The 12,703-nt window shown below is 43.1% G+C and overlaps 1 non-coding gene across 1 annotated transcript; it reads right to left on the bottom strand.

The window, feature by feature from the left end:
• Positions 1 to 12,365: 12,365 nt before the first annotated feature.
• On the bottom strand, positions 12,366 to 12,440 carry Trnas-aga (transfer RNA serine (anticodon AGA)). Its single transcript has one exon. It is a non-coding gene; the product is annotated as a tRNA-Ser (tRNA).
• Between the last annotated feature and the right edge of the window lie 263 nt (positions 12,441 to 12,703).

Raw genomic sequence — 12,703 nt, 5'->3', positions numbered from 1 at the left:
TGAATGTGTCTTGACTTTTACTTTAGTCTTGCTTCCATTATCAACCGCAGCTACAGAATTGCCTCTCTTGTGCCTTTACTTTTCCTAAAGCCAAACTGATCGTCGTCTAACACATCCTCAACTTTCTTTTCCATTCTTCTGTGTATTATTCTGGTTAGCAACTTGGATGCATGAGCTGCTATGGTGATTGTGCGATAACTCTTGCGCTTGTAAGCTCTTGCAATCTTCGGAATATCGCGGATGATATTTTTCCGAAAGTCAGATGGTATGTTATCAGACTCATACATTCTTCCCACCAACGTGACTAGCTATTTTGTTGCCATTTCTCCCTACGATTTTAAAAGTTCTGACGAAATGTTGTCTATCGCTTCTGTCTTATACGATCGCAACTCTTCCAAAGCTATCTTAAATTACGATTTTAATACTGGATGCCCTATCTCTACTATAGTGAACATTGTTTCTCCTTCTATCACGACATCGGACAAGTCTTCGTCCTCACAGGCCTTCAGTGTACTGTTTCCAAATATCCGCTCTCTCCTCTGCACTCAGCAGTGGAATTCTCATTGAACTCTTCATGTTAGAACCCTTACTTTTAATTTCAGCGAAGGTTATTTTGACCTTTCTGTATTCTGAGTCAGTTCTGCCGACAATCATTTCATTCTCGATTTCTTCACATTTTCGCTGCAGCCATTTGGTCTTAGCTTCCCTGCACTCCCTTTCATTTTTAAGTGACTTTTGTTTCTGTATTCCTGAATTGTGTCATGATGATCTGTCCATTGGCAAAAGATTCCGGAATAGTCCCCCATTCGGATCTCCGGGAGGGGACTGCCAAGGGGGAGGTTACCATGAGCAAAAGATTAAATCAACGAAAGGATAACATTTTACGAGTCGGGGCGTGGAATGTCAGAAGCTTGAACGTGGTAGGGAAACTAGAAAATCTGAAAAGGGAAATGCAAAGGCTCAATCTAGATATAGTAGGGGTCAGTGAAGTGAAGTGGAGGGAAGACAAGGATTTCTGGTCAGATGAGTATCGAGTAATATCAACAGCAGCAGAAAATGGTATAACAGGTGTAGGATTCGTTATGAATAGGAGGGTAGGGCAGAGGGTGTGTTACTGTGAACAGTTCAGTGACCGTATTGTTCTAATCAGAACCGACAGCAGACCAACATCGACAACGATTGTACAGGTATACATGCCGACGTCGCAAGCTGAAGATGAACAGATAGAGAAAGTGTATGAGGATATTGAAAGGGTAATGCAGTATGTAAAGGGGGACGAAAATCTAATAGTCATGGGCGACTGGAACGCAGTTGTAGGGGAAGGAGTAGAAGAAAAGGTTACAGGAGAATATGGACTTGGGACAAGGAATGAAAGAGGAGAAAGACTAATTGAGTTCTGTAACAAGTTTCAGCTAGTAATAGCGAATACCCTGTTCAAGAATCACAAGAGGAGGAGGTATACTTGGGAAAGGCCGGGAGATACGGGAAGATTTCAATTAGATTACATCATGGTGAGACAGAGATACCGAAATCAGATACTGGATTGTAAGGCGTACCCAGGAGCAGATATAGACTCAGATCACAATATGGTAGTGATGAAGAGTAGGCTTAAGTTCAAGACATTAGTCAGGAAGAATCAATACGCAAAGAAGTGGGATACGGAAGTACTAAGGAATGACGAGATACGTTTGAAGTTCTCTAACGCTATAGATACAGCAATAAGGAATAGCGCAGTAGGCAGTACAGTTGAAGAGGAATGGACATCTCTAAAAAGGGCCATCACAGAAGTTGGGAAGGACAACATAGGTACAAAGAAGGTAGCTGCGAAGAAACCATGGGTAACAGAAGAAATACTTCAGTTGATTGAAGAAAGGTGGAAGTACAAAATGTTCAGGAAAATTCAGGAATACAGAAGTTCAAGTCGCTGAGGAATGAAATAAATAGGAAGCGCAGGGAAGCTAAGACGAAATGGCTGCAGGAAAAATGTGAAGACATCGAGAAAGATATGATTGTCGGAAGGACAGACTCAGCATACAGGAAAGTCAAAACAACCTTTGGTGACATTAAAAGCAACGGTGGTAACATTAAGAGTGCAACGGGAATTCCACTGTTAAATGCAGAGGAGAGAGCAGATAGGTGGAAAGAATACATTGAAAGCCTCTATGAGGGTGAATATTTGCCTGATGTGATAGAAGAAGAAACAGGAGTCGATTTAGAAGAGATAGGGAATCCAATATGAGAATCGGAATTTAAAAGTGCTTTGGAGGACTTACGGTCAAATAAGGCAGAAGGGATCTATAACATTCCATCAGAATTTCTAAAATCATTGGGGGAAGTGGCAACAAAACGACTATTCACGTTGGTGTGTAGAATATATGAGTCTGGCGATGTACCATTTGACTTTCGGAAAAGCATCATCCACACAATTCCGAAGACGGCAAGAGCTAACAAGTGCGAGAATTATCGCACAATCAGCTTAACAGCTCATGCATCGAAGCTGCTTACAAGAATAATATACAGAAGAATGGAAAAGAAAATTGAGAATGTGCTAAGTGACGATCAGTTTGGCTTTAGGAAAAGTAAAGGGACGAGAGAGGCAATTCTGATGTTACGGCTAATAATGGAAGCAAGGCTAAAGAAAAATCAAGACACTTTCATAGGATTTGTCGACCTGGAAAAAGCGTTCGACAATATAAAATGGTGCAAGTTGTTCGAGATTCTGAAAAAAGTAGGGGTAAGCTATAGGGAGAGACGGGTCATATACAATATGTACAACAATCAAGAGGGAATAATAAGAGTGGACGATCAAGAACGAAGTGCTTGTATTAAGAAGGGTGTAAGACAAGGCTGTAGCCTTCCGCCCCTACTCTTCAATCTGTACATCGAGGAAGCAATGATCGAAATAAAAGAAAGGTTCAGGAGCGGAATTAAAATACAAGGTGAAAGGATATCAATGATACGATTCGCTGATGACATTGCTATCCTGAGTGAAAGTGAAGAAGAATTAAATGATCTGCTGAACGGAATGAACAGTCTAATGAGTACACAGTATGGTTTGAGAGTAAATCGGAGAAAGACGAAGGTAATGAGAAGTAGTAGAAATGAGAACAGCGAGGAACTTAACATCAGGATTGATGGTCACGAAGTCAATGAAGTTAAGGAATTCTGCTACCTAGGCAGTAAAATAACCAATGACGGACGGAGCAAGGAGGACATCAAAAGCAGACTCGCTAAGGCAAAAAAGGCATTTCTGGCCAAGAGAAGTCTACTAATATCAAATACCGGCCTTAATTTGAGGAAGAAATTTCTGAGGATGTACGTCTGGAGTACAGCATTGTATGGTAGTGAAACATAGACTGTGGGAAAACCGGAACAGAAGAGAATCGAAGCATTTGAGATGTGGTGCTATAGACAAATGTTGAAAATTAGGTGGACTGATAAGGTAAGGAATGAGGAGGTTCTACGCAGAATTGGAGAGGAAAGGAACATGTGGAAAACACTGATAAGGAGAAGGGACAGGATGATAGGACATCTGCTAAGACATGAGGGAATGACTTCCATGGTACTAGAGGGAGCTGTAGAGGGCAAAAACTGTAGAGGAAGACAGAGATTGGAATACGTCAAGCAAATAATTGAGGACGTAGGTTGCAAGTGCTACTCTGAGATGAGGAGGTTGTAACGTTGTTACTTTAATTTGTGGTGTAAGCGGAACTGATAGACAAGACCATAAAAGTGGGTTAAAAGCTGTGACCTGCCTGGGGAAGTTAACCTTGCATTACTGCGCAACTGTTTCACCAGGTATCCAGTCTAGCTTATCAAATTCCCAACCAGACTAACATTAATTATAATATTTTAATAGTCATACGACAACCGGTGATATATATATATATATATATATATATAAAGAGAATTTAAGTAAAAAGGAATAAATCAGTTTATATTTGGAAATTTATTTTAACATTGATCATTGAAATTTCAGCATATTAAATTTGATTCATAACTAAGCTGGTGCCTTATTTAGGACTGTGAAAATGTGAGTTTGTAATCTTACGGAACACATCAAATATGGAGCCAAGATTGGGGGACTGCATACAACATTGCATTCATAAAAGAACACACAAAGAACGTTGAAATATATGCAAGAGGAAATTAACCACAACCAACCGATACAATTTTCACCCCAAGAAGTTACGTTCGTAGCACAATCCTGTCCGTCTTGTAATTACCACACACTGGTATACTACTTTCATACTAACTCTGTGTGAAATCTTCCCGAAAAGAATAGCTGAGGGCTACTTTGATGAATACTCCACATGCTTCACGTGGTCAACTTGGTTTACACAAAGAGTGTAACTCTACAATAATTTTGATAATTAAAATAAATTAGATCGAAAAGCAATTTACAAAAGAAAAACCTCGAACTGGTTACTATCGTCTTACTATTAACCTGATGGGTCAAACAATTGTATAAGCACGTGGTACTGGTCTCACAAAGTACTCCCCACGTGGGTTGAACATAAAGAAAAGTTGCTATATTGAAAAATATTGTCAAGACGAGACGTTATAATTACACGAGCATTCGCATTTAAGATTGATGATCTTAGTTAGAGTTACTGATTAACACGTGGTTCCACTTTACTCACAAAGTAGTGACAAAGCAACTACCGGAAGATATTCTGAACTACTTCACACGCGAATTACACTGCGTTGCAATTTAAGATAACATTAGATATTTTAGAGCTAAACCTGAAATAAAGGTGATTAAATTTTCAGTTAGGCTGAACTTAAGAAATCCATTGTCCTACGGACTTAGCAGACACGCGCTTAGCCGGAGATCTTACAACTTCAGACGCTCGCTGCGGACAGACTGACCTGCGCTCCTACCGAGCGTGCTTCCTGAGGGTGGCTCACAAATACCAACGGAAGTGGCCAGAGGGGCAGCTTCCTATACCAACATGTCAAGGGACGGCCAGGACCATGCTAAGAATGGAAACCTCTCTGCTTTTAGAAAGCGTAGCTACCTGTTCCGACGTTGGTCCTAATGTTCTCTAGCAGACAGGCTTGTCTGCTACCCTCAAGCATGCAACTAGAAACACATTTGCTCATTCATCCTCTCACACAGAAGGGAAGGGGGATGACAGTATCTTATCATATACAGTATATAAAAGAAAGCGGATGTAGGTTCCATATGAGACTGTGTGACATGAATTACATATAAACTATGTTTTAAAGTGTAGTAGTGTGACAGATCGTTCTTGTTTATGTGTAAAAGTAACACGTTTCACTGCTCAGTCTCCTCCCAGATAGTCAGAAACACCACAGTAAATTTAGAAGCGGAATTTATGCCGTAAATGACAACATATTTAAGAAATTAACATGAAAGGAATCCAACAGAGACCTTTCAAGGTTAGCACAGGAAAGGAATTCGTGACGGGCCGCATCAAACCAGTCAGTAGACCGATGACAAAAAAAAAAAAAAATTCCTGAATTTCTCCTAATATTTTTGTATGTGCTTATTTAATGCATCAGCTGAAGTATATCTTCTATTTTCCGTTGTTTCTTTTCAGTTATCTTCTTTGTACCTATGTTTATCTCTCCAACTTCTGTGATTGCGCCTTTAGACGTATCCATTCCTCTTCAACTGAAAAGTCTACTGAGCTAATCCCTATTGCAGTGTATATATAGCCACAGAGAACTTAAAGCTTATCCCCCTTCTTTGCTCATTCACTTTTCCGGACCAGTCTCTTAAGCTTCAGCCTGTTGTTCATCACTACCGAATCTGCTCGTGGGTATCCCTTACAATCCAATATCCGATCTCGGAACGTCTGCCCAACCAAGATGTAATCTATGAAAAGGTTTTCAAATACCTCTACCAGTTACAAAATTTATCAACAGCTAATTTATTTATTTAACAGCATGTTACGAGGTGATACCTTATCATCAGGCTAAACTCGCATTACAGACACATTTAACACATATATCACGGCTCCGTTATACGACTGCTGTGATCATCTTTTTTCTTGGTGGCAGTCATGTAAAGAAGCTTTAATATCTATATAAACATGTTTTCAATGTTTGTGTAACGACAGTGTAGCTTGATGACGAAGTATTACCTCGAAACATGTCGCTAAATAAATAATTTAGCTGTCAATAAATTTTTGTGACTAGTAGCGGTATTTGGAAATCTTTTCACATTTTTGAAACAGTCACGGACGATTAATAGTCAATATGGCTTCTAACTGTGATATGGCTTCAAATTATTATATTCCTGTACCTCCCGACATTTATGTGTGTGTGCGCGCGCGCTTGTGTGTGTGTGTGTGTGTGTGTGTGTGTGTTTGTGTGTGTGTGTGTGAGAGAGAGAGAGAGAGAGAGAGAGAGCAGACATTCCAAATGTGAAATGCTGGTACATTAATAACTGGTGTGACTGCCATAATCTCCAATGCAAGCATGCAAACGTAAAGGTGCCAGACGTCAGTTTGTGGGATGGCGATCCATACCAGTTGCACTTGGTCGGTCAATACAGGTAGGCTAAATTTTTTGTCGAATGAAGTCCCTTATGTGGTCGATTGGAGACACATCTGGTGATCGAGTAGGCCAAGGCAACAAAAAAATGTTCAAATGTGTGTAAAATCTTATGGGACTTAACTGCTAAGGTCATCAGTCCCTAAGCTTACACACTACTTAATCTAAATTATCCTAAAGACAAACACACAAACCCATGCCCGAGGGAGGACTCGAACCTCCTCAAAGGCAACATGTCGACGCTCTGTAGAGCATGTTTGGTTACAACAGTGGTAGGTGGGTGGGCATTATCCTGTTGGAAAACATCCCCTAGGATGCTGTTCGTGAGTGACAGCACATAAGGTTGAATCACCAGACTGACGTACAAATTTGCAGTCGGGATAAATAGGATAGCCACGAGAGGGCTTCTGCTGTCTCTAGCATGCAGACAGGTTGATTGCGGGCCCTTTACTGGCCTCCTTTTAACCAATAAACCGCGGCACGGTGGCAGATCCGGCTTTCATGAGAAGACACAAAAGACGTCCCTCCTGTTGCCACTGAAGTTGCAATTGCCACTTGTCTGGGGTAATTGGAAGGTACGTTACAGGTCGCCTGGCTCGGAGCTGTCCTTGAAGTAACCGATTTGTAACAGTCCGTTTTGTCCCTGAGATGCCAAATGCTGCTCAGATTGCTGATGCAGATCCAATATTTTACACCAGAGCCATGCGCCGAAAACAATGGTCTTCCCTCTCAGCGGTGCCACATGACCGTTCGAAGCCCAGGCTTCTTGTTACCAAACATTCTCGTGACCACCGCCGCCAGTACTCATGTAGAGTGAATATGTTCCTGTCAAGCCTTTCTGCAATATCGCAGAAGGAACAACCAGCTTTGCGTAGCCCTATTACACGATCTCGTTCAAACTCAGTGACTTGATAATAATGGAATCTTTGGCGCCTTAAAGGCGTTCTTGACTAACATCAACAGACCACGTCTAATCGCAAAGTTAACTAACGCTCAGGACGGTTACAGCGTATAAATACAGCAAACCTGGCCGCGCGGGATTAGCCGAGCGGTCTTAGGCGCTGCAGGCATGGACTGTGCGGCTGGTCCCGGCGGAGGTTCGAGTCCTCCCTCGGGCATGAGTGTGTGTTTCTCCTTAAGATAATTTAGGTTAAGTAGTGTGTAAGCTTAAGAACTGATGACCTTAGCAGTTAAGTCCCATAAGATTTCACACGCATTTGAACAGCAAACCTGATTTGCATCTTTGTAGTGGCGCTAGCCGCACCACTCTTACGCGACTGCCGTGAAATTGCAACTGCTCTCATCTTTCAGATGTAGAAACACGCCGACCAACTTTAGTTTATGTCGCACAATTTCTTCTTGATGTTGTAATTTTTTTTCCGTCGATGTAGACTTGCAGAAAATAGATGTAGAATGATATACCGTTTGTTTTATGTAAAAAGATTTAAGAGTTTTCTCAGAAAAAAAGAATACAGAGGAATTACTTTTCAGCACTGGAGCCTAGATCGCGAAAGTACTTTTGCAATGCACTACACTTTCCCACAATTCTGCCATTAACTGCAATTAGACCATTTAGATTCCCAATAAATTAGTTTTTATGCTTGGCGTGTGTAATATATTTGAATATGCCGCTCTTACTCTCTCTCTCTCTCTCTCTCTCTCTCTCTCTCTCTCTCTCTCTTTGTCTCTCCCTCTCTCTGTCAGACACACACACACACACACACACACACACACACACACACCACACACATACATACACATTTACTTATATTTTGCGAGAAAGTTTGCTGAGCTGCGTCACAGCAAACATTTTTTCTGAAGACTAAAATAATGAGATTTTAAAGATTTTATTGGCTGTAATCCAGCAACTGTACGCTATTTAATTACATAACGTATATACAGCCTCTTCGGTTGCTCAAAAGTTTTATCAATTGACCACGGTTTCGGTTGCACGAAGGCAATCTTCATCAGAATAAAAAGTTACATGGAATACATTTAATCACACCATGGTTTAAAACGTCTGAGCAAAGATACTTAAACCATTGTGTGATTACATGTATTCAATGTAACTCTTTATTCTGATGAGGATTGCCTTAGGGCAACTGAAACCGTGGTTAACTGACAAACATTTTATGCAACCAAAGTGGCTGTATATACGTTCTGTGACTAAAACAATATTTTCTGTTATTATTTTCTGTTATTATTATTATTATTATTATTATCATACTGATGTTACAGTTCTAGAAACTGCCTATTGGACAACTGCGTTCCATAAATTCACAGTATCGGAACAAATATCAGAGTACCTATAACGAAAATATCGATGGTGTTGGGAAATATAATGGCTTTGGTCTTAGTTTAATGAGAATTACACTCTTCACAGTATCTGGATGGAATATAAGAAACACCTGGATCACCTGAGAAACTATTAGGCGCAGTCTATAATAAACTCGTGTTTCGAGGAACGTACATTACGGGTACTAGTAGTAAGTATGCACTGATTATCTAGAAAAATCAGTTCGATTTTATTCTGAAGTCCGTTAATATAATTCTTTATACCATTTTGTACAGGCACTGTGAAGCACATGACCTCAGCGGTATGCTGCACGCATCTTATTGTTGTAACCTTCTGAAGAAGGGCACTAGGTGCCGGAAACCGATTGAGAAATTACACTACTGGCCATTAAATTTGCTACACCACGAATATGACGTGCAACAGACACGAAATTTAACCCACAAGAAGAAGATGCTGCGATATGCAAATAATTAGCTTTTCAGAGCATTCACACAAGGTTGGCACCGGTGGCGACACCTACAACCTGCTGACGGGAGGAAAATTTCCAACCGATTTCTCATACACAAACAGCAGTTGATCGCTGTTGCCTGTGAAACGTTGTTGTGATGCCTCGTTTAAGGAGGAGAAATGTGTACCATCACGTTTCCGTCTTTTATAAAGCTCGGATTGTAGCCGATCGCGATTTCGGTTTATCGCATCGCGACATTGCTGCTCGTGTTGGTCGAGATCCAGTGACTGTTAGCAAAATATGGAATCGGTGGGTTCAGGAGGGTAATACGGAACGCCATGCTGGATCCCGACGCCCTCGTATCTCTAACAGTCGAGATGACAGGCATCTTATCTGCATGGCTGTAACGGATCGTGCAGCAACGTCTCGATCCCTGAGTCAACAGATGGGGACGTTTGCAATAAGACAACCATCTGCACGAACAGTTCGACTACATTTGCAGCAGCATGGACTATCAGCTCGGAGACCATGGCTGCGGTTACCCTTGACACTGCATCACAGACAGGAGCGCCTGCGATGGTGTACTCAACGATGGACCTGGGTTGACGAATGGCAAAACGTAATTTTTTCGAATGAATCCAGGTGTAGTTTACAGCAAAATGATGGCCGCATCCGTGTTTGGCGACATCATGGTGAACGTACATTAGAAGCGTGCATTCGTCATTGCCATACTGTCGTATCACCCGTCATGATGGTATGGGGTGCCATTGGTTACACGACTCGGTCACCTCCTGTTCGCAGTGACGGCCCTTTGAACAGTGGACGTTACATTTCAGGTGTGTTACGACCCGTGGCTCTGCTACCCTTCATCCGACCCCTGTGAAACCCTACATTTCAGCGGGATAATGCACGACCGCATGTTGCACGTCCTGTAAAGGCCTTTCTGAATACAGAAAATGTTCGACTGCTGCCCTGGCCAGCACATTCTGCAGATCTCTCACCAATTGAAAACGTCTGGTGAATGGTGGCCGAGCAACTGGCTCGTCACAATACGCCGGTCACTACTCCTGATGAACTGTCGTATCGTGTTGAAGCTGCATGGGCAGCTGTACCTGTACACCCCATCCAAGCTCTGTTTCACTCAATGGCCAGGCGCATCAAGGCCGCTATTACGGCCAGAGGTGGATGTTCTGGGTACTGATTTATCAGGATCTATGCACCCAAATTGCGTGAAAATGTAATCACATGTCAGTTCTAGTATAATATATTTGTCCAATGAATACACGTTTATCATCTGCATTTGTTGTTGGTGTAGCAATTTTAATGGCCAGTAATGTAAATTTCTTTTGTGCAACCAGTTTCTGATTATTTCGATATAATGATGTGATGATTTAAGGTAAGCTCGAAATATCTGATGTGCTTAAAGTTGCTTACACCGGCATCTAGTTTGACTCTACTGGTATGCCCTGAACTGTGCTTACCCGGTTGCTGGGGGTGAGAGAGGGGATCGGGGACCACTGTGGCCGGAGCGGTGCATGAAGCGCTGCTGCGGTTTGGCGGCAACGCGTAAATCAAGCGGCTGGCCGCGCGCCGCCAGTGAGGGATTTATGTGGGGTCGCGCCGAGCCCTGTGGGCCACACCAGAGCGGACCCGGACCCAGTCCAGACCCAGACCCGGGGGCGGCGGCGGCGGCGGCCGGTCCCGGTGGTCCCCAGCTGGCCCTGGCGTGGCGTGGCGTGCCGGAGCGCCGCCGCCGATCTGATTAGCGGCCGGAATTAGCGGCACAAAAGCTGCGGATGCCGCGCCGGCGCGAACAAAAAGGGAGAGAAAAAACAAACCCGGCGCGGGGGAGAAGCGCTGCCGGATGGGGGAAGACAGAGCGCAGCCGCGGCGCGGGATGAAAAGCCGTGCTTGTATGTGTGTGTGTGTGTGTGTGTGTGTGTGTGTGTGTGTGTGGTGAGAGGACGTGCCTAATTAGGACTGCCGCGTCACCGCTACGACCGCCCGCACGCCGCGGCGCAACGCAACGCAACGTCACCGATTGATTTATTTGATCGCCAGACTGTCCGGATCTACGTGCATTTCCATTTTTCTTTCCACATGTTTTTTTTTTCTTTTGTACCCCTATTTTGTTTTCGCACGACAGAGCGGCCGTTTCTGCCCACGCCGATAACTCGGTGCGGCATGTTGGCGTCGTTTCGCACCCCGTGTTTGCGTTCGTATGAAACCGGTTGCGGATCCTCCAGTGCTTGTCACACTACGGTACCGATGACGGTTACCGTGGCCATGTATTGGAATGTGGCAGTCGCTCCCAGGTTGAATAGTGCGCCCGGTTCTGTCACTTGTTCCGGCTCAAGGTAGGAATTACGGGTGCTAGTTGTCTCAGTGGTTGTTATGATTACGAAGATGGTCGACGCGTTTCCACATATCTATTAGCACAAATGGAAACACAAAACTGTTGCTTATTGTCCAACTAGAATATTTTCTTCTGTTATATGGCTGATTTTTAGCGTTACTTACCTCAACGGGTACCAATGGAACGCTAACTGCTTCACTTTGTAGCCTGTCTGTCTATCCGTCCCTTGGACTGTTGAGACCTTCTCAGGAGTGGCTACAGACGAAATTTATGTGAAATATTGAGTCTATGGTCCCGTGACGGTCCAACGAAATTAAGCTTAAAAAGATACGTCCATTTTCTGAACCACGCAAACTGTCATAAAAAGCTTCAGCGTACTTACCATTGACCTAGAATCATGAAGTTTGACAAATTCATAGTTTAATTAAATGAAAAAATTCGAAGACTGTTAATATGTAATTATATACAACTAAAAAGATTATTTTGGCTATTTACATTGCCTTCGTAATCCATCGAATAATCAAGGAGTACTGCAGAGATTTTGGTGTGGTTTTAAGTAATAGGTAGAACAATTCATGAGGAGCCAAGTACCGTCCTGCTGTGCAAACGATGCCTTTTCCGTCTAGTTGTGCTAGGAGTAAGGCTGCCCGGCAGCAACGCCACGCGAGCAAACTAATACTGGGCTGCCAAAGTAATAATGGACTGCTTGTTCATTGAAACTTCCTGGCAGATTAAAACTGTGTGCCGGACCGAGACTCGAACTCGGGACCTTTGCCTTTCTCGGGCAAGTGCTCTACCAACTGAGCTACCCAAACACGACTCACGACCCGCCCTCACAGCTTTACTTCTGCCAGTACCTCGTCTCCCACCTTCCAAACTTCACAGAAGCTCTTCTGCGAACCTTGCACAACTAGCACTCCTGGAAGAAATTTTGGAAGGTAAGAGACGAAGTACTGGCAGAATTGAAGTTGTGAGGGCGGGTCGTGAGTCGTGTTTGGGTTGCTCAGTGGTATAACACTTGCCCGGGAAAGGCAAAGGTCCTGAGTTCGAGTCTCGGTCCGTCACACAGTTTTAATCT

The sequence above is a fragment of the Schistocerca serialis genome, chromosome 5 (assembly GCF_023864345.2).
Source record: "Schistocerca serialis cubense isolate TAMUIC-IGC-003099 chromosome 5, iqSchSeri2.2, whole genome shotgun sequence".
Classification (NCBI taxonomy): Eukaryota; Metazoa; Arthropoda; class Insecta; order Orthoptera; family Acrididae; genus Schistocerca; species Schistocerca serialis.
The sequence above is the reverse complement of the archived record's forward strand: the minus strand, read 5'-3'. Positions and strand labels throughout refer to the sequence as shown.